Below are 24521 nucleotides of genomic sequence, written 5' to 3'. Positions count from 1 at the left end.
GGAGAACTAAGAGATGCAGGTTCAATCCCTGGGTTGGAAAGATACCCTGGAGGAGTATCTTCAGTATCTCCAGTATACCCTGGAGTGAGTATTGCAACTCACTCTAGTATTCTTGCCTGGAAAATCTCCACGAACCCATGACCCTGGTCCATAAGGTTGCAAAGACAGACACAACCGAAGCGACTTAGCAGCAGCAGCAGGGTAAGTTTCAACTTTTATAAGCAGAAAGGAAGTATTTAATACTGGCTAAGAACACAAACTATAAAACCACATTGCCTAGCATTGAATCCCAGTTCTGTCTTACTTGTTGTGTTACTTTTACTTGGCCAACTTACTGAACCTCTCTGAGATTTAGTTTCTGCAAAATGGAAATAACACTGCCTTCACAATTATGTGAGTACAAACATAGTGTGTGTGTGTGTGTGTGTGTGTGTGTAAGTCATGTAGGACTCTTTGCAACCTCATGGACTGTAGTCCCCCAGGCTCCTCTGAACATGGGATTTTCCAGTCAGGAATGCTGGAGTGGGTTGCCATTTCCTCCTTCAGGGGAATCTTCCCAACCCAGGGATCAAACCTGCATCTCCCACATTGATCAAATCCACATCTCCCACATTGCAGGCAGATTCTCTACCACTGAGCCACCAGGCAAGCCCACAAGCACACAGTAAGTAGTAACAAAGCAAGACAGTTTGCCATTGTCACTGTATTTCCAGGGGAGGTCACATCAGCAACAAACAGGATCACATCTGTAAAATCTCAAGATGACATTCAAAGACCCAGGAAGCAACTAGGTAAACCAGTCATGAGTCACTCTTGTTCCATCTTAGCTTCTGTTCAAAGTTGCTAACATACAGATCCTTAGTGAAGGTGTAGCAGGCAGAATTCAATTAAAACTGGTCCAGCCTGCTGCTCCAGTCCCTTCCGTCCCCATCCTGCAGCAGGGCTAAGAGCTAAGGGAGACAGACAGCAGGGCTGATGCACAAACAGTGGAAGGGGCCCACTGGCGCGGTACCTTTGACTGTTGCATGGCAACGAGAGCTGCCAAGACAGCAGAGCAGCAACAGACTGCAACAAGAGAAGAGAACCTGGCTTCTCCACGCAACAAGCATCAGAGCATCCATGAGGCTGAAAGGCAAAGAAGCCCCATACAGCAGCCCTGGTGACAGGGTGCAGCCTAAGCCCCCGAATCCTGGTGTGGAAAGGAACAGACACACTGGTCTTTCCCCACCAGTGACCTGCCCTGGGAAGCCACAGGTGCACGGACCAGCTTCGCCTCTATACCTTCCACATAGCTCAAGGTGTGGAATCCCGCTCTGTGTCTCAAAGAGGGAGGCAGGAGATCCACAAGACAGCATGTGCCCAACTGGAGCTTGAGAATGTCTCACTGGGAAAAGAACAACACAAGACACAAGTGTGTTTCAACAGGAACTTAACAAGAAGGGTTGCAGGCTCTCAGCAGAGGGGAAGCTTCCCGGAGGAGGGAGCTGGATCCTAAGAGACATGAGGAAAGGGAAGAGGAGGCAGGGAAAAAAGGGCAGTGAAACAGCCCCACGCACCCAGGGACACTGTCTATGCAAAGAGAAACCCCCCATTTAAAACAAACCTTCTTCTGCCTCCTAAGGAGGTACTGAATTTTCTGCCAGATCTGATTGCAGCTTGAAGATATTTTGTAGCTGCACTCCCCTGCCGATCTAAAGACGTCCCAACTTGTCAGCCATCCTCGATATCAGATGCATCTTGCCTGTTCCACAAGATGTGGTCCGTCTGACCCACGAGGCTCAATTTCCAAAAGATACTTGCAGCTCTAATGTGGCTAGCTTAAGTGGCTATGATATTTTATCAGGAGTGACATTTCATTCTTTAGAGACATCAGCAAATTTTGCCTTTGGTGGATTGGTCCTGATGGAGAATCTCAGATTTAAAGGAATAGGGGGAGAAATTTATATATATATATTATCATATATATACACACAAGTGTATTTATACATTATGAAAGCTACTTATACAAACTTCATATGTGTATAAACTTTATGTATGTATGAATGTGTGTTTTAGCCCACCTAACAAGATCTGCCTTGAGCTGGACACATAAGGCTCCCAGGCTCCATTTCTATAACTGCAAAGACACAAGGGGGGCTTCCCGGGTGGAGTCAGTGGTAAAGAACCCACCTGCCAATTCAGGAGACATAAGAGACACGGGTTTGATCCCTGGGTCAGGAAGATCCCCTATAGGAGGGCATGGCAATCCACTCCAGTATTCTTGCCTGGAGAATCCCATGGACAGAGGAGCCTGGCAGGCTGCAGTCCATGGGGTCACAGAGAGTCAAGACACACTGAGTGACTAACACTTCAGAGCAGTGAGCCCAGCAGGTGGACAGGCAATCAGAATGGAATGAAGAGTCAGACATGAAGGAGCTACTAAGCATACACACACACACACACAAAGGCATACAGTTTCTCAGTCTTGGACATTGTGGGGCAAGGATCCCAGGGCTCCACTCTGGTTCTACATGGAGAAAGGTACTGCAATCCACTAGTGATGTCTGCCCTGGTCACACTCAGGAGAGCAGAGAGGTGTGTTTGCTGGTACCTGAATCAGCTCAAAGAATCCTCCAGATAGACCTAGAATTCTGAATAATCATCTGAATCCTAAACAGAGGAGATTCTAGAAGAATCTCCTAAGGCCGATTAGATCAAACACTCTGAGCATTGAATGATAAAAGCCACATTCATGGGTTCAAAGCTATCATTGAGCTGCAAACAGAGAAAAAAATGCTGTTTGCGTTAGGAGATTCCTCTTAAACCCACTCCTACCAGCTCCCTGTGAGCAGAGGCCCCCAAGGTACAGTCGAGTCTCTCCTCCTCCAGGACCTAGTGGTACAAGGGAATGGTTTGCCAGCATTTCTGCACAGCGGTTGAGTCGCAATAACAATAAAGTTATTTTTGTCCAATAAGGACCCTTCCATAAGGGTCCAAAGTGATCTTTCCATTATGAGCAGTTCTTACTTTATATATAAAGATCCCTAGTCCCCCTCCCCTCAATGCAACTAAGGAAAAAAGAGAAAGGAGAATTTCTATGGATTTTGAGATAGAACTGAAGAGAGGGAGTAGAGGGGTCCCCAACCTCTGGGATCTAATGCCTGATGACCTGAGGTGGAGCTGATGTCATAATAATGGAAATAAAGTGCATGGCAAATGTAAAGCGCTTGAATCACCCTGAAATCATTCCCCCCACCCACACTCCCATCCCCATCCATGGAAAAACCGTCTTCCATGGAATTTGTCCCAGAAAGGTTGGGGACCACTGATTCACAAAGACTGAAGCCTCATGACCTGACCTGACATTCTAGATTCCCATACCGTGGTGACACCAAGGCCCAGGGTCATGACATTAACTCCATGGGAAGATCACACCGTGACTGGCTTCTAAGCCTTGACCTTTCCTCTCTATAGGAACACCGCCTAGACACACCTCTGGGCTGCAGTGGGGGCAGGGCTGGAGGACGTGGAACATCAACAGGCCCTAGAAAGTGTAGGCAGAAGAGGATGCGCAAAGGAAGAACACAGTTTAAACACAGCCTGTATGTTGGCTCAGAGAAACTCAGCACACACTGTCTGGGTGTTTCCACCCCAACGTCTCGGTCTCCATTTCCACTTCCCTCCAGCCTGCCCAGCCGAGGGGAGACGCTACAGCTGCTAAAGAGAGAATACCACTGGGGACCAGCATAATCTCAAGGGACCGCCGAGAAGAACAAGAAATCACCAAGCGCAGGATGCCCTCGTTAGCCAGGCTTCTAACCCCCAGGTGGGGGGGTGACATCAGGACCACAGAGCTCCTCCCCTGGGCACTGGCATCCTCATGCACTAACAGCTCCCCACCCCGAGCCCGCTGCCTGCAGACTCCTGGAATACCCATGGCAGAAAGTCTTGTGGCCTGGGGGCATTCTGAGCCACTGGCCAATATACAGGAAGCAATTACTGACGTCCTAAAAAAATGAGGGCTGCACAAGGTGGTCTCCAGAGACTATTCCAGCTTGGCAGTTGAGAGGCACTGGTTCTGACTCTCACCACCATGCGCAAACAGACAGCCTCAAGTGGCACCATCGGGGACCCCTGAAAGTAAAAGACAAATGTCTTACTAGGGGGAAAATAATACATTGCCAAATGATCATTGGTTCCCATCTTGGACAGACCTGGGGGGAAAAGGAAGAGATTTGATGGGGAGTGAATGTGGAAAGGAAACTAGGCTTTAAAAGCCTTGAGCAGTCAGGTGCGACCAGAACAACGTCATAAAAACAGCAGTTATGTTCTCTGCGTACCTGCTACACACTGAGCACAGCCACTCGGACTACTATCAGAAGCACTCTCTCATTTAATCCTCCATCATCCCTGCTTTATAGGTAAGAAACTGAGACACCCAGAGATTCAGTGACTTGCCTAAGGCAACATGCTGGTTAGTCATTCCTTCGGCATATATGTGTTTCACACATGGCTCTAGGCACTGAACCAAACTGGGAGCCACAGAGTGGTTGGGCTGGGATGCGAGTTTCAGCATCTGGATGCTAGATGGAATACCCAGATGGACCAGTCCGCAAAAGGGAGCCCTGTGATGCTGAACCATGCAGACTCACGCAGGAGGCCTACCAGGGGAAACCCAGGCCTCAATCCACCTTGAGGTGTGCCAGTCATTGGAGCTGTAGGGACGAGGGGAGGCTGGAGGGAGCCTGAGTCTTGCTGCAGAGAGTTTCTGGAGGGCAGAGACTCCTTCCTCCGAATTGGCCTTGACCCTGATGCCGCCTCAGTGTCTCCACATAGTAGGATCTCAAATAACTGTTCTGAAAACATACTGCACCCAAGGGGCCAACCCACAAAGCCGTTTCTACCAATGGATTCTATTCCGTGTAGACAACATGGAAGACTTCCAGGAAATCCCCAGGGTCATCCTCTGCACCAACACACTTCCTGGAAATGAGGCCAACCTTGACCTGTGAGACCCTGCATGATCTAGCCCTTGCCTACCTCTCCACTCCATTCCAGCCACCATTCCCCTAATCTTCTAAGTTCATCCCCACATCTGGGCCTTCATCCTTGGTGTTCCCTGTGACACAAACACTCCTCCTTAATATTTCATCTGTCTCACCCATTCATATCCCGTAAGTATCTGCTCCAAAGTCCCCTCTTCAGAGAGGCCTTCCTCAACCATCCCTCCCCAGATAGCTTTCTCATTCTGTTTCCGATCCCTGCTTAAATGGCATTCATTACCCCAAATCATGTTATTTACCAGATATGTGTTCATTTATGGACAGTCTGTCTCCCCCACTGGAATGGAAGCTCTGTGAGGGCAGACTATCCCTACTTGGTTCACTGCTCTACCTCCAGAGCCAGGAGGGGAGCCTGGCACACGGCAGGTGCTCAGTAAGTAAGCGCAAAATGAGTGGATCCATTCATCTGTTGAACATTTACTCTCCTCCAACATTTACTATGTACTGCATGAGGCTCTAAGGATACAGAGATTTTAAAACAAACAACGCAATGTTCCTATCCCTGTACTCACAGCTGAGAGAGGGAGGTGCCTAGAGGGAGGTGTCTCGGACAGTCAGTGCTAGAGGAAAGTGTGCCCACCATGTTCCCGGAGCACCCCCACCCCCACCCCCACTGCGTGATACTAAAGAACCACAAGCCCCTGACTCCCTGTGGGGGACCCAAACCTATATGACATAAGCTCTGCCTTCAGATGCATAGCCTTGTCCACTTATAGGAGAGAAGGGTTCCACACCGACCCCACGTGGAGACTCTAACCACACTGTTTCTTCATGCTGGGTAGGCGAGAGTTCTGCTTTAAATGTAGTCACCTACACAGAAGCTTAAAACTATTTTTAAATTTTCTCCACTTTTTTAAATGGACACATAAATAGTTTATTTATTTATTTATGCCATACCACATGGCATGCGGGATCTTAGTTCCCAGTCCAGAAATTGAACCTGCGCCCCCTGCGTTGGAAGTACAGAGTCTTAACCACTAGACCACCAGGGAAGCCCCAGGTTCCTATATTTTTTTTTTTTAATTTTTTTTTTTTTTCTTTTTCAACCACTCCCTTGGCATTAGGTTCCTATATTTGAAACTGAGATATAACATTAGTTTCAGGTGTACAACATTAAGGATTCGCTATTTTTCTGTATCGCAAAATGATCACCCCAATAAGTCAACATCCATCACCACACACAGGTACAGATATTTGTTTCCTTGATGAGGTCTTTGAAAGTCGACTCTTGGCAACTGTCAGTTACGCACCACAGTGTTGTTAACTATTGTTACCGTGCTGTACGTGACACTCCCATGACTTGTTTTCTAACTAGAAGGCTGCAGCTTTGGCCCCCGCTTCACGCATTCTGCCCGCCTCCCACCCCCTCCTCTGACAACTAGTTACGACCATTTCTGAAAAGTCTCCATGAGAGACACTACTGGTCCCTGAGCACTTGGGAGGAAGTGTCTGTGTGAAGGGAGAGAAGGATGACAGCACAACAGAACTAACTGTGCGCACTTGGGGAGGGGAGCTGGGGAGGAGAGGGGACAGGCATGACAGCCCCACTTTGCAGGTGAAGGGACTTGGGGCTCCATTTCCAGAAGTCGCATTTGTCTCCAGTCACAAACAGAAGCAAAGGCTTCAAAGGGCCCGGGAAGCCCCTCCGTCAGGCCCACCAGCTGGGCCGGCAGCACTTCTTCCCTTTATTTACAGAGGCTGCTGACAAAGGCGAGAAGCAGAGGGAGGCGCCTTTGAAGTTGGAGACTGAAATATTAATAAGGGACAGTAATTGCACGTCCTGAGACAGGAGGACAGGCCCTGCTGCTGCAGGAAAAGGTTCTCCGGGTGCATCAAAGCACTCAGCTCAGCCCTGGGCCCCGTCAAGACCGTCTCCCCCAGGAAGCCTCCTCTGATTGCCACAGCCTGTGCAGATTCAGAATCATAAACACCTAGGAATGTTAGAGGCGGAAGGAAGTTTGGAGATTACAGCCCAGGTCCCACCTACTCAGATGGCTGGTGTCCATAAAAGAAAAGGGAAATCTGGACACAGGGACATGAAGAGAGGGAGATGATGGGAAGATAGAACACATAGGGTGAGCTCTTGTGACGACAGAGGCAGAGACAAAGAGATGCGTCTACAAGCCGAGGACACCAACAACTGCAGCGCCCAGAAGAAAGAAGCCAGGAAAGAGGCCAGGAGAAGATTCTCCTTTAGAACCTCCAGAATTTCAGACTTTCAGCCTCCAGAACTGTGGGAGAATAAACTGCAGTTATGTTAAGCCACCTTGTTTTTTTGTTTTGGTTTGGGTTTTTTTTTGAAATCTGCTAATTTATTTATTTTTAATTGAAGGATAATTGCTTTACAGTATCGTGTTGGTTTCTGCCAAACATCAATGTGAATCAGCCATAGGTATACCTATGTCTCCTCCCTCTTAAACCTCCCTCCCCATGCCACCCCTCTAGGTTGTTACAGAGCCCCAATTTGAGTTCTCTGAGTCATACAGCAAATTCACATTAAGCCACCTCGTTTGTAGTAAGTAATTTGTTACAGCAGGTCTTGGAAACTAAGCCATCTGAACTCCAGGACCACTCAGAGCCCCGTCTTCCATTCCTCTTATAGTCTCTTCACTGGGGGCAACGGAAAGATGGGGGCTTTGAGGCCAAACCTGGCTTCCAATCTTGGCTCCATCACTTCCCAGCTGAGTCACTTGGGCCAGGTCCATTGAACTCTCGGAGCCTCCATTTCCCTTCTGTAAAATGGGGCACCGTGTCATCCCTGGTATTATTGATAACATACATAACTAGCTTGCATAGACAGAAGAAACAGAAAAGCGATGGGCTGATATTACTACAACTCCTGTTTCTGGGAGTTCATTCCTGTCCGTCCAGAGCTCATCCCAGGATCATTCTCCACCCCTAGCAAGTGTTTCAGGGTCTGCCTCTGGGAGCGCTTCCCTCATCCCCAGACTCAGTAACCCCTTCTTCCAGAGGACAGGGCTTCTCTCCCACCCCATGGGCTGAGAGAGGGTCCAGAGCCCTCTCCACTCCCCCAAGAGCAGCAGGGAGGCTAGACCTCCCGGGAGACTTCCTTTGTGAGCCTGCCAGCACCCAACCTGTTGCTTTTAAGGACAGGCCCCTTGCCAACTCCGTCTGCCTCCGGGACAATCTGTTTAATGGAGCGAGAGTTGTCTCCTGGGAAGACAATGAATTTTAATATTTCCGGACACAGCAATCAGACAGAAGCCTGCCTTCCAGGCAAGGCCAGGAGGGGCTTCAAAATCTTGTGGCCCAACCCCCACCTTGTCACCTGAGCACGGGGTGGCTGGGAGGCTGGTCTTAGGTCCCATGGCTGGTTAGTAGCAGGAAGTCCCTAAACCAGCACCCGCTGTGGCTCTCAGTCCTGAGTCTCTAAGCAGAGTCTTTTATAAAAGTTTAAAAATATGCAAAGGAAGACAGGAAGTGAGGGGGAAAGAGGAAAGGGGAAAGGTGTGTGTGCCTTTAGGTTAGAAAACCAGTGCAACTTCTCCCTGGGTTATTCTACTCGTGGAATTTAACCCATGAGTCTAAACAGTGAAAACCCTATTATTAAAATGTATTTCCCACTCCTAGGGGTCCAGTCCACCTTACCCCACTAATCTGCACTGCCCATTCTTCCCACACTTACTCCTTTCATGGGGTCCAAAGAAAAGGGAGGGGTGATGATCCTGACATAGTGAGATCAAAGGAACAGGGTCTCCTGGCCTCCCCCATGGAGCAAACCACAAGGTGAGCAGAACCTCGGTTATTACCCACCTCCCCATCATGGCTGGGACTGGAGTCTCCTATGCCATGTGGTTGGCATTAACAAAATACACTGGGGGTGAACCTGAGAAGGCCCCATGGTGACACTGAACACATATGCCTAACACAGTGTTGAATGAACAAAGGAACTGATGACTGACAGGGGCCAATGAATGAAGTAAACAGTTCTGATCACAAGCTTAGAAACTGGTTTTCCAATAACTCAGTAACCCACCTCCTCATCCAACCTGTGCAGTCTCAGGTCCCTTTTTCTCCTAATTCTGGATGAGAAAACAACGCCAGTGTAATTAACTGGCTCAGGGTCTACTGGTCGGGTCTCGGCTCAAGCCCCTGCGAACTCCAAGAGAGAACTCTGTGGGGCCAGTAGAGGAGGGTCCTCCAATGGCAGCTGGTTCCAACTGGACTGTAAGTCATGGAAGTCTCTCTTCAAAGAAAACCTTGGCCAGAAGAGCCAGTGTCAAACACAGATTAAAGCCAAGCTGCTGTGATAAGGAGGAACTGCTCACCTCCCCCTCCTCTACCCTTCTCAGCCCCTGAGATGACTCTGTGGAGTCCAGCTTCCCTGACACCCACATGGAAATGTCTCATCCCGTCTCATGCTGCAGACGGAATGGAAGGCTACAGCAGGGGACACACCCTCAGTCATTGCCGGAAGCAATGGTGCCAACACCAGAGTCCACGCATCCTTGCTCACAGTCCATTCTCATCCCCAGTCACTCCACCCACCACTGGCGAGCCACGTCCACCAAGACAGGCACTTCCTCAACAGACATGGTCCCTCCCTGGTGTCTAGCATGGGGAGGCTGTCTGGGTGCTGTATCTGCAAGACATTCAAAAATGACTGCTGAATGAATGTCCAGCTGATCAAGTTTCCAGCTCCCCCTGTACCCCTCACAGCACCCAGACAGCCTCCCTACCCCGGACAGCAGCGAGAGTGTCAGTTTCATACGCTATAAAGCAAGCCACCAACTGACAACTATCAGCAGAGCATGTAAGGAGACCACCAGCCCACTTGAGAATCAAAACACCCAACTGCTGTCCACACCCAAGTCTTCAACAGCCTTAGTCCTCCTCCACCTCCCCCTTTCTTCCCCACAGCCTCACATGAAGCTATAGATTCCATTACTAGTCTGCAAATGGCTATCAAACCCACACAGCAGGGTTAAAAATACTCTTCACACTTGTTAAGCCTCCCCACCATTAAATCACCTCGAGGAATTTGACAGCTATAATGAGTAAAATATGTAAACCCAGCCTTTTCGCAGAGAGGGTGCCCATCTAAGTTAAGATGGCACAGTGCAAGCCAGAAAAGAGGGGGTGAGGTTATGTCATTTCTTCTTGCAAGACCTCAAAGTGATTGAAATTGGATGGTTCCAGCAACATGAGCCAGGCTTTCGACAAGTGAAGAAGCTGAACTATTCCTAACAATCTATAACCAGTGTAGGTGTACAAAAGCAAGTAGATACAACATATAAGACCAGCCAACCTCCTTGCACCCCACCCTATGGAATTGTGCTGTCAGCATCTGAACATTTTAATACCAAATGTGCGGGTCTATGAGGTGTCAGCCTAATCCCAGCACACCTCCTCTGGGTCTTAAGTGAAAATAGATTTGTGTAGCATGCAATTGTGTGTTAGTTTTTCCTGATGAAAGCCTATCAGGGAAATCACGTTTGTAAAACTGGAAACTGCTTTCCTCACTTCATAGAGTCATCCTCCATCTGGAAGGGAAAGCTAGTGAATCCCAATCCTCACTTCAAGATGGTAGAGTAGGTCGCCTTTGAAATAAGATAAGAGCCTGAAAATTGCTGAGGTATAAGCTACCATGTGTGTCAAATGGGAATTGGCAGCACTCACCTTATTTTCCTCTTTATCCTGACTATTAGAAGGATGAAGGAAGTAAGAGAAGGCCTTAGAAAAGTCCTAGGCAGAAAGTTAAATGGTGGCCGGCCAGCCAACACGAAACACACTAACACCATCTCGTGGGATTTGCAGTGGCTCATCACCCAGATGAGGGCAGTGACATTATTTAAGAAGCCTGAGCTCTCTGCCAGCCCCACCCTGTGACTAGCCACATCACCAGCACCAGGACAAGAAGGGGTCTGCTATCCCATTTTTGTTCCCCACTCTGAACTCAAGTGGGGAAGAGTCTTCGACCATAGCAACGCACTGATGTTTGCAATGTACTATCATCCACACTGGCAAGAGAGAGGCCATTCCATCCAAGACTCCGATAGAACAAGGATCAGCAAACAATGGCCCACAGACCAAACCCTTCCTGCTGCCTGCTTTGGTAAATATGTGGTTTTATTGGATGACAGCCATTCCCATTCATTGACTTATCAGCCATGGATGATTTCACTCTATAACTGCACAGCTGAGAAGCTGTGTCAGACAACAAATGGCTTACAAAGCCTAAGAAGATGTTTACTACCTGACCCTTTAAGAAGTGTGCCAGATCCTGCTTTAGAAGAATTAGGCAATGCTCACAGCAGAGTGAAAGGACAAGGTATTTTCCATTCTTCTTAAAGAAAGGTCAAAATAGTTGGCTGATGACAGATTCCCCAGATGCTGATCCCTAACTTAAAGGAATTCTGCCTTTATAACAACAGGATGGACCTACTGAGAGGATGCCAGCCAACCCAGGAAAAACACCATAAATAACAAAGACTCAATACTGTTCCTTGACTGTGGTTATAGGTTCTACCCTGAAAAGACCCAAAAGGCTGATAGCTCCACCAATGTCGGCCTGGAACAAAGAGGTAAAGTAGGGATCGACTCTGACTCCCAATCAACTTTGCAATCTGCTGAGAAATCACAGCCTCTATGAACCTCCGTTCTTCTAGACATTTCTTCCAGTTAAAATGAGTCTTCATTGCAAAGCACGGCCTGGTCTTCCAGCCCTTCAGCATTCTCATGTTCAGTGGATACACAGCAGAGCCCAGGCTCATGAGTAGTCCTCTTGAGCAGACTCATTCACCTCCTCCTGTCTCTTCCCTCCCTGACTTTGCTTATCCTCTTGGGGCTTCTAATGAGTTAGAACCAATAAATCACTTGTAATCTTTTGTTTTTTAAAGGAACTGACACCTGGATATAAAATCTGCAAAAATCCTAAAGATGATACAGGAATATGCCTTAGTTCCTGCCTTTCTCTGCCACCCCCCACCCCCCCTGCAAGAGTAACTCCAATGTTGGCATTTTCCTTTATATTTTCTACCTGTCAGAGGACCGTGATGACTCTGGACTCTGATGGGAGCAATCCGCTGTGAGAATATGTAAAGGAGGAAGCTGATCCCCTATGGAAGGAATCTGCCCACAGGCACCCCATCACCTCATTCTCTCCACTTCACTCCAGCCACAGCTGGTCCCCACCCCAAACCCATGCAGGACTTCACAGTCCAAACTGAGTGCCGTAGAAGCACTTGTTTTTTCTTCTGGATATGTTTTATTACAGTTGTGTTTTGACGATCTGCACATATCTCCTTTCTTCCCACCTCATTTATCACTCGGGTTGAGATCTGTTTGGTCGAGAAAACCAACTGTTCTACTGTGAAGGACAAGGTCAGTTTATGATGTCTGGAGTGGTATCCAGAGATGGAAGAAGGCAGGGTAGAACTTTATAATTTGATGATAAAGGGACTAGTTCACTTTGCTGAAAAGGCAGCTCTGAAGTTTGAGAATAACTCGTTCTGCTTGGAAAGTCTTGCCCTTTTGGATACTCCTGGCTGGCCATCCAAGAGCTATCCCTTATCACTGACAGATAGCTACCTGTGTTCAGAGAGGCACGGGGCCTGGCTCTAGGGAATGACACAAAAATGGTCATTTACAGCATGCCCACTCCCCTATGTTCTCTCTTGTCTGCCTCTCCTGTGGCTGGAAAAAACCATGTGACCCCATTCAGGACAAGGAGGAGAGAGAAGACCCCTGGGAGGCACTCAGAGCAGAACCTGATACCGTAAATCCTCGATCAACTTTAGGGGTTATTATTTTCATCATTATTACTATTATTAACTTTAAGAAAACCTTTCCTTCCCTTTCTCTCTCCTTTTTCCCTCCGTCCCTCCAGTAGTGAGCTGGGGCTGGTTTGTACCAGATCACAAGAGCTGATCATGTGTGTCTCTGCCCATCACTGAGTTCAAGCTACAATGTAGCTTGAAATTGGCCACGTTGGGAATATTTACAATGTGGAAATTGACACATGCTACAAATCAGGACCTTTTTCCCCCAGAGAGCTAACAGTTAAACATTTACCAGCATACCACTTGAACCAGCCTCCTTTTCCTCCTCTTTCCAACAATGTACTTGCTCATAAACCAGTGGGTACCTGCTGTATGCAGGGCATTATGTCAGGTTCTCCTTGAGAATGCAAAGGTAATTACATCATTGCCCTGCTTTCAATGAATTTAAAATTATACAATAAATTTGTATGAATTAAGATACATTTGGCTACACATAGCAGAAATCTCAACCGGCAATGGTTCATTCTTAAATGGAGGGAGTCTAGAGTCTGCGGGTACACACTGGTCTGGCTGACCAGCAGGGTCATTAATGATCCCAACATTATCAGCTTTCCCCCTCATGTTCATTGTCTCATGTGTACAAGAGAGCTGCTGCAGTTTCAGGTATCAAGCCTGTGTTCAAAAGCAAGAAACAGAGACAAATGGCTTTTTTCTTTTTATCCAGGAACATAATCATTTAATCCTTAAAACAACTTCATGAGGTAGCTACTAGACTAATCTCACTTTATAGATAGGCAAACTGAAGCCCCTAAAGATGAATTAACTTGCTCAAAGCCACACAGACTGAGCAGCCAGAATATAAACCCAAACATTCTGACTCCTGGTATGCATTCACATATACCACTAACTAGAGAAGCCAGCAGTTGGGAGCAAAAGCACACGATCTACTGCTTAATGATCTGCTTTGGATGGTTCTCCACTGCTGCCTGCATTTCTCTTTCAGTCCAATATTTTTCTGTTGCTCAGGAATGGAAATCCTGTTTGCTCATTCTTCTATGACCCCCATCTCCAATCATAGGCATAATATCAGGTGCTTCCATTTGTTAACTGATATGCACCCATCTCAGCTCTAACACTATCCAACCTGAACGGAAAAACTAGCTGTTCCAGGCGCCAGCAGGCCTGTGTTTGGCTCCTTCCTGTGCTAATTACCTACTTGAAAACCTGAAGACTCAGGCTCCCATCCACTTGGCAATCAGACCATCTCCCTGGCCCATCTGCCTGTAACTGCACACCCTCTTTGCTGGGGCCGCATTTTTTTTCACTGTATCCACCACTTGGGAAGATTTTACAGTTTGTACTGTTTCAATTTATTCCCCATCACAGAAAATCCCAACCCCAATGGTATCCCCACCACAAACTATCCTCCTTAGATGCAGCAGGAGAAAAAAAAAGATCAGTATTTGTGCTACAGTGGACAGAAGACTTCAGTCCTTCATTAGTAACAAAGTTTTCAGTAGAAAAAGTAAGTTCTCTACTTGGTTGCTCTGGTGTCTTTATGACATATATGCCAGCTTCGGAAATCCCGATCTGCAGAGAAAGGCCTCTATCTGGTTTGGAAATCAAAGCACCAATTACCTAGCGCTTTAGAGGATGATGCTCGTAGAAAAGGTACCACCTGGGGCTGTATTTGTCATGGCAAGTTTGGCCTCAATGCTGGAGCAAGTGCCAACTACCCAAAGGGAACATAGCTGATCCGACCACCACTCCTCTCTGGACTTTTTGTTTTGCTTTGTTTTGGTTTTTTTTCAGGAGAGAAAAGAAGCGGTTAGACTGAAGCAGCTGCAAGGACTTAACACGATGGAACTGTTCCCCATCCTGGAACGAAAGGTCTCCACGTGCCGTACCCACCTTTTTCTATGGTGAACTTTCAATAGCTTTTTTCAATATGCACTGAAGCAAAACCCGAGCTTTCTAAATGGGCACCCTGGGTGGCTCAGAGTATCTCCATTATTCTAGCCAAGAAGACCTTGGGAAGGAAGGCTAAACTTTTCACTACCCTTGATCAATCGCAACTAATAAGAAAATAAAACTGATCACATACAGTCCCATGACCTTGGGCAAATCACATGTGGCTTCTTATAATGAAGAAAATGGGTAAGTGCAGGCTTGGGCTCTGGAACCAGAATATCTGGGTTCGAATCCTGGCTCTGTCACTTACCAAATATAATCCTGAACTAGTTACTTAACCTTTCTGGGTTTCACCATCTTGAGTTCTTGCATCTACCCTCAGAACACTCTTGAAAGGAGTAAATCTGTAAATTTTACGCACAAACTATTCACAAGAGATCTGACATATAGTTTTGTTCGTAATTAAGGTTACTCATTATTATCTGCCTCCCTAGATTCTTGGGAGAACTATGGAAAAAATTCTACATAGAACACAGAGTTTCCCTTCAATAAATAGTAGTTTCCCTCTTCTCCCCCAAAAAGAGTATATTAATATCTATTTGTTCTATATTTAAGCACAGGTTTCTAGATTTTCAATCAATCAACCAAGCGTGTGCCCAGCAGAGAGACAAGGACTGCTATTCTCCAAACCCTGACTCAAGGTGGTTTTTCTTCCTCCAGCCTTCATCAGAACACAGTCCACATTCATTCAGCAAGGGAAACCTGGACCAGCTCCGCAAAGGAATGCTGAGATGATGGATCTGTTTCAAAGGTCACAACACCAGAGCTCTGCAGATTTGGAAGACGGCCCCCTTCCCTCAAGGGGCCAGTGGCTCACAGTCGGTAAACCTCTCATGCACAACATGGCAGAGAAGTTAAGGTGGCAATAAGATGAGTTCTTCGTCCAGTCTGTAACAAAACTCACCTCGGTCCTTTTCCCCTTTCACTCTGCAGGGTAACAGCAAGGATGCTCAGCCAGGATTTGTGTCCTGCGCCAGGGAGTCCCAATTTCCCCAGAGACCATCCACACAAGAAGGACTATGTACCACTGCCACCCACTCCCACTTCTCAAAACAAGGACTCTTCGTCCGGATCTAAAAAACGGCACTTCCCCCGCCTCCAGCCACAAGGCAAAATGATGGCGCACTTCTATATGGCCTGGCTGCTGTGAAAAGGCCAGCATCTACCCCGTATGAACTTACTGTGATGATTCAGATAGGGTTGCAAAGGCCTGTATTATTATTTTGAGAAACCAAAAGGAAGCACCTCATTTGTTATCTCCAGGGAAGGGCTCTGACCACCACAGTCCATCACTTCAGCTCAGACTCCTGATTTCTACAACAGCAGAACAAATTTTCTCTCCCCCACCCCAAACTGTCCATTTCTCTATGCTGACACAGGGCACATCCCCAACAGTTTACACTTCCCTCCAATATCTTTAACTCTGCTCACTACCGTCTGAGAAACTAGCCCAGAGAGGCTAGCTGGCCAGGACCTTCTTCAGCGTCAGGAGGGTTCTCTTTAGAAATCCTACACACGGACATGAATAGGTTCTTATCACACCTCTCAACTGGCTCCCACAGTTAAGCAAGAAGATGATCAATTATCGGCCCAGGTGAGTGGAATATGATGGTCACTAGGGGGTCGGGGGAGCGAGGAAAGTTATCAGGTGACTTCAGTGACGGTCACTGTGTGTTTCATGAGGCCACAGACAGAAAGGGCATCATGCAGGATTCAACCAGATGCATTAAATTTCCCTCAATTTACACTTTGGGACTCCTGCAAGACTAGACCAATTCCAAGGTAGGGAGGAGGCGGGGGGTGGGGGTGGGGGCGAAAACCACATTCTGCTACAGAAAAATTGTAAAGCCCTTGAAGGGGAGAAGAGAGCAGCATGCCCCTGCCCCCATCCAGGAACAAAGGAAAATACATGAAGTATGATGTATCGACAAGAACACCTGTCTGGCTCATGTAAAGCCTGGAAACACTGCCGCCCCCACCTTTGTCTCTGAGGGGCTACCTCAGAGGCTGGGGGCCCTGGTCAACTGTTCTATAAGGCAACGACCCTTCCGCAACCCCAAAACGTTTTCAGGGGAGCTTACATTGCCCCAGACCATTTTCACTGCCATTGGATCTGAGGAGTGAATTTATTTTTTGTATAAGTAACAAAGCCACACGGTACCTGAAAATCCCAAAAGGCGTGAAAGGCTACCGAGGATGGAAGTACGTCCTCCCTCCTCCCTTCCGCCCACCCTAGGCTGTTCAAAAGTATTCAGAGAACACACCCCGTGTGCTGGAACACTGTGCTTCCGGGCCCTGGACTGCTGTATATAATTTTATATAATTACTGGTACCAGTTTTCTGTGCATCTTCCTCCAAAAGATCTGTGCTTACATCGGCGGGTGGGTCCATGTGCTAGTATGTGTGGGTTTTTGTTTTCGTTTTAATATTCTGATGAAGTTGTTGTGTTTAGTCGCTAAGTCATACCTCTTTTGCCACCCCACGGACTGTAGTCTGCCAGGCTCCTCTGTCCATGGGACTTTCCAGGCAAGAATACTGGAGAGGGTTGCCATTTCCTCCTATTCTGGTAAAGAAGACTTAATATAAAATTTACCATTTTAATCATTTTTTTTTTAAAGTTATACTGAGTTTTTATTGGTGATTCTAAGTATATGTGTTTATAACAGTTAACGTGTGATAGGTGAATTTAACATATTTAAAAGAGTGCTATAGCATCTGTTCGGAAAAGATTATATACTGTACAAACTATTCGAGTCATACAAAACCATTTTTTTCAGTGTCTTTTCAGAATCCTATTCAGCACGTTTCTCCTCCTGAGGTGGTTCATACTGAGCAAGCTTTGTTTTAAGAACACAGTCCAGGGCATCTAAGCACATCCACATTGTTGTGCAACCTTCACCATGATCCATCTGCAGAATTTTCTCACCTTCCCAAGCTGAAACTTGGGAAGTCTATTAGACACTAACTCCCCATTTCCTCCTCTTCCCCTCCACCAGCCCCTGGCAACCAACACTCTATGTACTGTCTGTACGAATCTGACTACTCCAAGTACTTCATATCAGGGGAATTAAACAGTATCTATCCTTTTGTAACCGACATTTCATTTATCATAATGCCTTCAAGATTCATCCATGCTTAGCATGTGCCAGAATTTCCTTCCTCTTAAGGGGTAAATGCTATTCCATTACACAAAGATACACCACATTTTGCTTATCCATTCATTTGTCAATGGACAGTTGAGTTGTTCTCAAGATTTGGCTGTTATATATAATGCTGTTATAAGTGTTGGTGTACAAATATCTGTTCGAGTCTCTGCTTTCAATTCTTTTGAGCATACACCCAGAAGTGAATTCCATTGATAGTTCTACATCAAAGGTTTCAGGCTCTGCCATACTATTTTTCTTCACAACCACATGCGGATTATTTTTTTTAATTGGGATATAATTACAATGTTGTGTTAGTTTCTGCTGCACAACAAAGTGAATAAGCTATATGCACATATATCCCCTATCTCTTAGACCCCTCTCCCATCCCCTCCACCCCACCCATCTAAGTCATCAGAGAGCAACAAGCTGAGCTCCCTATGGTACATAGCAGGTTCCCACCGGCTATCTGTTTTACACTTGGTATGGCACCCCACTCCGGTGCTCTTGCCTGGAAAATCCCATCGGCGGAGGATTTTCCGCCCATGGGGTCGCTAAGAGTTGGACATGACTGAGCAACTTGACTTCACTTTCACTTTTCACTTTCATGCATTGGAGAAGGAAATGGCAACCCACTCCAGTGTTCTTGCCTGGAGAATCCCAGGGATGGGGGAGGCTGGTGGGCTGCTGTCTATGGGGTCACACAGAGTCGGACACGACTGAAGTGACTTAGCAGCGGCAGCAGCAGTATACATATGTCAATGTTACTCTCTAATTTGTCCCATCCTCCCCTTTCCCCCATGTATCCACATGTCCATTCTGTGTCTGCACCTCTATTCCTGCCCTGCAAATAGGTTCATCTGTATGATTTTTCTAGATTCCACATATATACATTAATACACAATATTTGTTTTTCTCTTTCTGACTTACTTCATTCTGTATGACAGACTCTAGATCCATCCATATCTCTACAACTGATCCTTCTTCATTTCCTTTTTATGGCTGCCTGTGTGTTATTTCTAAGACAAACGCTAGCATATGCTCCATAATGTTCTATACTACATTTTAAAATGCATTCTCCACTTTTCCCAGTTAAGGAAAAGTGAAATTACTTATTAATCCCAACTTGATCCCTCACATACAAGATCTCGAATAACAGACATGAGAATTGTTAGAAATGAAAATGCAATGGTATTATTATCCAATGATTACTTGTGGTCTAACAACAGGTTGTCTAACGGTCCTTACTCCTAAGATACGTCATTCCCTTCAGATTAGCTGTCCTGAAAGAAATTTCACTGCCCTTTTCTCAGCTGTTTTCCCAGTTACCCCAGGAAAAGGAGCAAAGGGTAAGGTTGTCTCTAAAATGTCGAGCACATGCATTCTGAGTAAACGTCCCACCCTCAACAGAGGGATTGGAAAGGAAGAGGCAATGGCCAAAATTCTATTTCAAAAACATCCACTGGACCACCGTGGCAATTTTAAAAACGTTAAACAGGGACTTCCCTAGTGATCCAGTGGTTAAGAATTTGCCTTCCAGTGTAGGCAGCATGGGTTCAATCCCTGGTTGGGGAACTAGTCATGCCCCCACATGCTGCGGGGCAACTAGAGAGAAGCCCACATGCTACAACAAAGACCCAGTTCAGCCAAAAAAAAAAAAAAAGAAATGTTGAAGAGAATCGCTTCATAAACATCAGGCAAGGAGGTTTAAGAAAAAGAGAACATTACTATTATTTTTGCTTCAGTGAAAAGAAGTGACTGCACAGAGTTCACATGCAAGCTGACAAAGAGCCACTTTGAATGGAAAGGGTCTTGTGGACACTGAGAAGAAACCCCTAAAAGGGATGTTAAGGCATATTGTCATTTAAGATGTTAACTTTTCAACCTTGTGATAAGTCACTCTGTAGGCTGACACCACTCCATGGAGGTCCCCTTCAAGGGCTCTGGCATCTATAGGGCAAAGCCAAGACTGCCAATTAATCATCAAAAGAGGACAGCATGACCAGGGCAGATGAAAACGTTTTTAACTCGGTGTGTGTGTGTTTAAAACAAAACCAAACCAAACAGGGCTGCTGAGTGTGATCCCAGAGACTTTTCTTACTTTGAAAACATTCTGGGGAACAGAAATCTCACTTTGATCCTTGATCTTACAAGCTGGTCTGTTGGATACTTCAGGGATGCTGGGTCATCTTTTAAAAATTGTTCAGAAGCTCTGCCACTGGCTCTTTGCTTTTGCTCTCAAAACACGGCAGATGAAGCAGTATTTTTCTGACCCGACTTCAACCTTAATTCAGGAAGCAAAATCTTAGAAGCAAAGTTCAATTGCCTTTCCACTGCTTCAATCCAACACGCTCAAGATTAGATAAGACCATGTTTCCAGGATAAAAATATGTGCCATTTTAGGGCATCAAAATTCTTCCTGGCTCATAGAGGCCATCTGCAGCCCTGCCTCTCGTCCTCATTAGCTTTGTAATCAGATAGGACGGAGCCTTGGCATTCCCAGACCAAACAGTGTGGTTTTACCCATCTGCAACTTTCCCCAACCTGACATGCTGATGTGTGGTCAATTGTTTCCAACTTTGCTGAGGCATGAATCTGAGTCAAGAGCATCCAGGTGACAGTGGAAAAGGCCAGCAGCCTGGCCTTGGGTCATCAGAGATCTGCTCTTATGGCCCAGTGGCATGGGGCTTCTCATCTCTTACACACTTTCTTTCCCTTTCATTCTTTCTTTGCAAAAGTACAGCTCTCCCCAAAAAGCTGTTTGCCAGAACTACTGATAGAGGCAAAGTTGAAATTTAAAAGTCTAGGAACTGATGGTTCTTAAATATGGTTATTGTTATTCAGCCACTTGGTCGTGTCCTACTCTTTGCAACCCCATGGACTGTAGTCCACTAGGCTCCCCTGTCCTTCTCTATCTCCCGGAGCTTGCTCAAACTCATGTCCATTTAGCCAACAATGCCATCCAATCATCTCATCCTCTGTCATGCCCTTCTCTTCATGCCCTCAATCTTTCCCAGCATCAGGGTCTTAAAGATGGTGACTTCCCCTAAATCTGACATGCTACCTATATTCCTCTCATGGATTTTAAATTGCAGTAACAATTTTAAGACAGAGGTGGCTTTAGTAGCAAGCTTTCCTTATTAATATTTAACCTTTACTCCTACATTAAGATAACTACTAACAGTCTGAAAAGATAAGTGAAAATTTTCAGTTTATGTTTTATTAGATATTATGCTATTATGGCTGATGATTTGAGGGTATATGAGAATGTCCTGAGATACGCCCCTCCCAAACAACATGGGTCCTGACTGGCCCCGGCCTCTCAGTCTGTTCCACCATTGAGCTCCTCCACCTTCTTTGTGAGCATCTTATAATTCTTCTGGGCAGCTGTCCTACTTTTAGGAGATGATCCCTAGTTAAAATAGCTCATCTGGGACTTCCCTGGAGATCCAGTGGTTAGGATTCCATACTCCCAATGCAGGGGGCACCAGTACAATCCCTGGTCAGGGAACTAAGATCTCACATGCCAAATGGCACAGCCAAAATAAAGAAAATAAAGAGATGTTATCCTAAATAACTGGATGAAGCACAAGCTGGAATCAAGATTGCCAGGAGAAATATCAATAACCTCAGATATGCAGATGACATCACCCTTATGGCAGAAAGCGAAGAAATAAAGAGCCTCTTGATGAAAGTGAAAGAGGAGAATGAAAAAGTTTGTTTAAAACTCAACATTCAGAAAACTAAAATCATGGCATACAGACCTATCACTTCATGGCAAATAGATAGGGAAACAATGGAAACAGTGACAGACTTTATTTTCTTGGGCTCCAAAATCACTGCAGATGGTGACTGCAGCCATGAAATTAAAAGAAGCTTGCTCCTTGAAAGAAAAGCTAGACAGCATATTAAAAAGCAGAGACATTACTTTGCCAACAAAGGTCCATCTAGTCAAGGCTATGGTTTTAAGATATCAATTCTGGGTGTTCATTTGAAGGACTGATGTTGAAGCTGAAACTCCAATACTTTGGCCACCTCATGCAAAGAGTTGACTGATTGCAAAAGACCCTAATGCTGGGAAGGATTGGGGGCAGGAGGAGAAGGGGACGACAGAGGATGAGATGGTTGGATGGCATCACCGACTCAATGGACATGGGTTTGGGTAGACTCCAGGAGTTGGTGATGGACAGAGAGGCCTGGCGTGCTGCAATTCATGGGGTCGCAAAGAGTCGGACATGACTGAGCAACTGAACTGAACTGATGTATGGATGTGAGAGTTGGACTATAAAGAAAACTGAGCGGAGAAGAATTGATGCTTTTGAACTGTGGTGTTGGAGAAGACTCTTGAGAGTCCCTTGGACTGCAAGGAGATCCAACCAGTCTATCCTAAAGGAAATCAGTCCTGAATATTCATTGGAAGGACTGATGCTGAAGCTGAAACTCCAATACTTTGGCCACCTGATGCGAAGAGCTGACTCATTTGAAAAGACCCTCATGATGGAAAAGATTGAAGGCGGGAGGAAAAGGGGACAACAGAGGATGAGATGGTTGGATGGCATCACCTACTCAATGAACATGAGTTTGAGTAAGCTGTGGGAGTTGATGACGGACAGGGAAGCCTGGCGTGCTGCAGTCCATGGGGTTGCAAAGAGTCGGACACAACTGAGCGACTGAAAGGACTGAAAGTAAAAGTGAAGTCGCTCAGTCACATCTGACTATTTGCGACCCCATGGACTATAGCCTACCAGGCCCCTCTGTCCATGGGATTTTCCAGGTAAGAGTACTACAGTAGGTTGCCATTTCCTTCTCCAGGGGATCTTCCCAACCCAGGGATCGAACTCAGATCTCCTGCATCACAGGCAGACGCTTTAGCGTCTGAGCCACCAGGGAAGTCCTAATCCTAAATAAATAAATAGATAGTCCATTTTATTATCCCTAAACTGACCGTTTTTCATCTCTGTCTCCCTACTTTTAATTCAGAAAACATGGCCACTGTATTTGTAATATATGCTAGGTTTGGTGCTTTACTTGGATTATCTTATCAAAGCCTCTCAGGAAGGTACCTATATTATTATTATCTGCATCTTATGGATACAGAGAGAAGGGAAGTAACTTGTCCAAGGTCTCACACTGCCCAAGGTGACATGCAGGTAGATGCTGAAGCTCGGAATAAATGCAGGGCTGTCCTGCTCCAAAGCCTGGACTCTGTGCTCTCACAGAAGGAAAAGAATACTGGAGTTATCGGCTAGTTTGGGTAGCAGGGAAAAAGAGTGAGCAAACACACAGATAACCTTTTTTGCTTCCCAAATCCCACTGCCCAGGCTCTGCAGTTTACAAGCTGTACAACCTTGGGCAATATTTCTCTGAGCACTACAATTCTCCGTGCCTCAGTTTCTTCATCTGTAAAATGATAATGACAGTAGCTACCTTACAGTGTTAAAAAAAGTTAACAAATGTTAAAGGCTAACACTGTGTCCAGCACACAAGAAGAGTCTGTGGGTGTGAACTTCCATTGTTAATACTGTGAACTTTGTAGGCCTCAACTACTCAAAACTCAGCACATCCCAAAATACAGACAGTAATGTTTCCCACTGATGGACACTATAATGCTGAGCCGGGGTATGGATTGGAAATCCGGTAGCTGATCCCAAATGTCAAGTAATTTGACCAAATGATGTATAATGTTTATACAAATAAGCCATGGTTCTTTCCATAAAAGAAATTATGATCTAATGGTGGAAAGAAAAAGGATGGATTTTAAAGAATTCGCCTGCAACACAGGAGATGAGGGTTCAATCCCCGAGTCAAGAAGATCCCCTGGAGAAGGAAATGGTAACCCACTCCAGTATTCTTGCCTATAGCATTCCATGGACAGAGGAGCCTGGTGGGCTACAGTCCATAGGGTTGCAAACAGTCAGACATGACTAAAGCAACTTAGCACACACAGGATATAGAAAGTGATCTGGCTGCTAGAAAACAGGGTTAAGATTTTAACCTGGGTCATCAGACCTTAGGGCCAACCTAGTTAATACGTGACCTCATTACCCCCTAATATGACAGAAAGCCCTTATGACTATTGCAAGAGCAGTGCTAATTCAATGCTGGCCGTTCAGGAGGCCTGTGATTACATGTCCCACCTAACTGGCTGTGTCCATGGTCAACCCCAGCCCACTGCCCTAGGATTTGTTGTTTTCGAGCTTCTGTGTCTTGCAACCACCCCCCATCCAAGATGACATCTGCCCAAGCTGATGGGCAATTTAAGACAACTGAAAATTTTTTCAGGCTCTTCATTTTCCATCTCATGCCAAAGTGACATGATGATGGAAACTGTGAGCTGATCTTTTCTCAGCAACTACGCCTTCTCGTTCCACATACCTGTGTGCAATGTGGTACACCCCAAACAGCAGTTGTGGACTTGTCTGAACCTGCTAGCAAATCAGCTGTCCAGTAACAGGCTTCTAGAATGCTCCCCATAGAGCTAAAGTTATCAGGACTGCTATCTCTGACTCAAATCAAGTTTTCCTAAGACCAAGGATTCTAGTGCTAGTGCTTAACAACAACCCCATCACCCATCAAAAAAGCTCCAGACACAGAGAAGGGGCCTGGAAGAAAACAAAGATGAA

At 46.1% G+C, this 24521-nt stretch overlaps 1 protein-coding gene across 5 annotated transcripts in view; it reads right to left on the bottom strand.

Moving 5' to 3' along the window:
• CHST11 (carbohydrate sulfotransferase 11) overlaps positions 1–24521 on the bottom strand; it is a 340772-nt gene that overhangs the window by 164765 nt on the left and 151486 nt on the right. The window contains exon 2 of one of the 5 annotated variants that reach the window (XM_081595642.1): positions 17222–17313. The exons of the other annotated variants lie outside the window; for them this stretch is intronic. The gene's annotated coding sequence lies outside the window, so the exon portion shown is untranslated. The remainder of the gene's footprint in view (positions 1–17221; positions 17314–24521) is intronic. 5 annotated transcript variants of the gene reach the window in all.

This window comes from Giraffa tippelskirchi, chromosome 4, assembly GCF_054371585.1.
Source record: "Giraffa tippelskirchi isolate mGirTip1 chromosome 4, T2T-mGirTip1v1.2.pri, whole genome shotgun sequence".
Classification (NCBI taxonomy): Eukaryota; Metazoa; Chordata; class Mammalia; order Artiodactyla; family Giraffidae; genus Giraffa; species Giraffa tippelskirchi.
The sequence above is the reverse complement of the archived record's forward strand: the minus strand, read 5'-3'. Positions and strand labels throughout refer to the sequence as shown.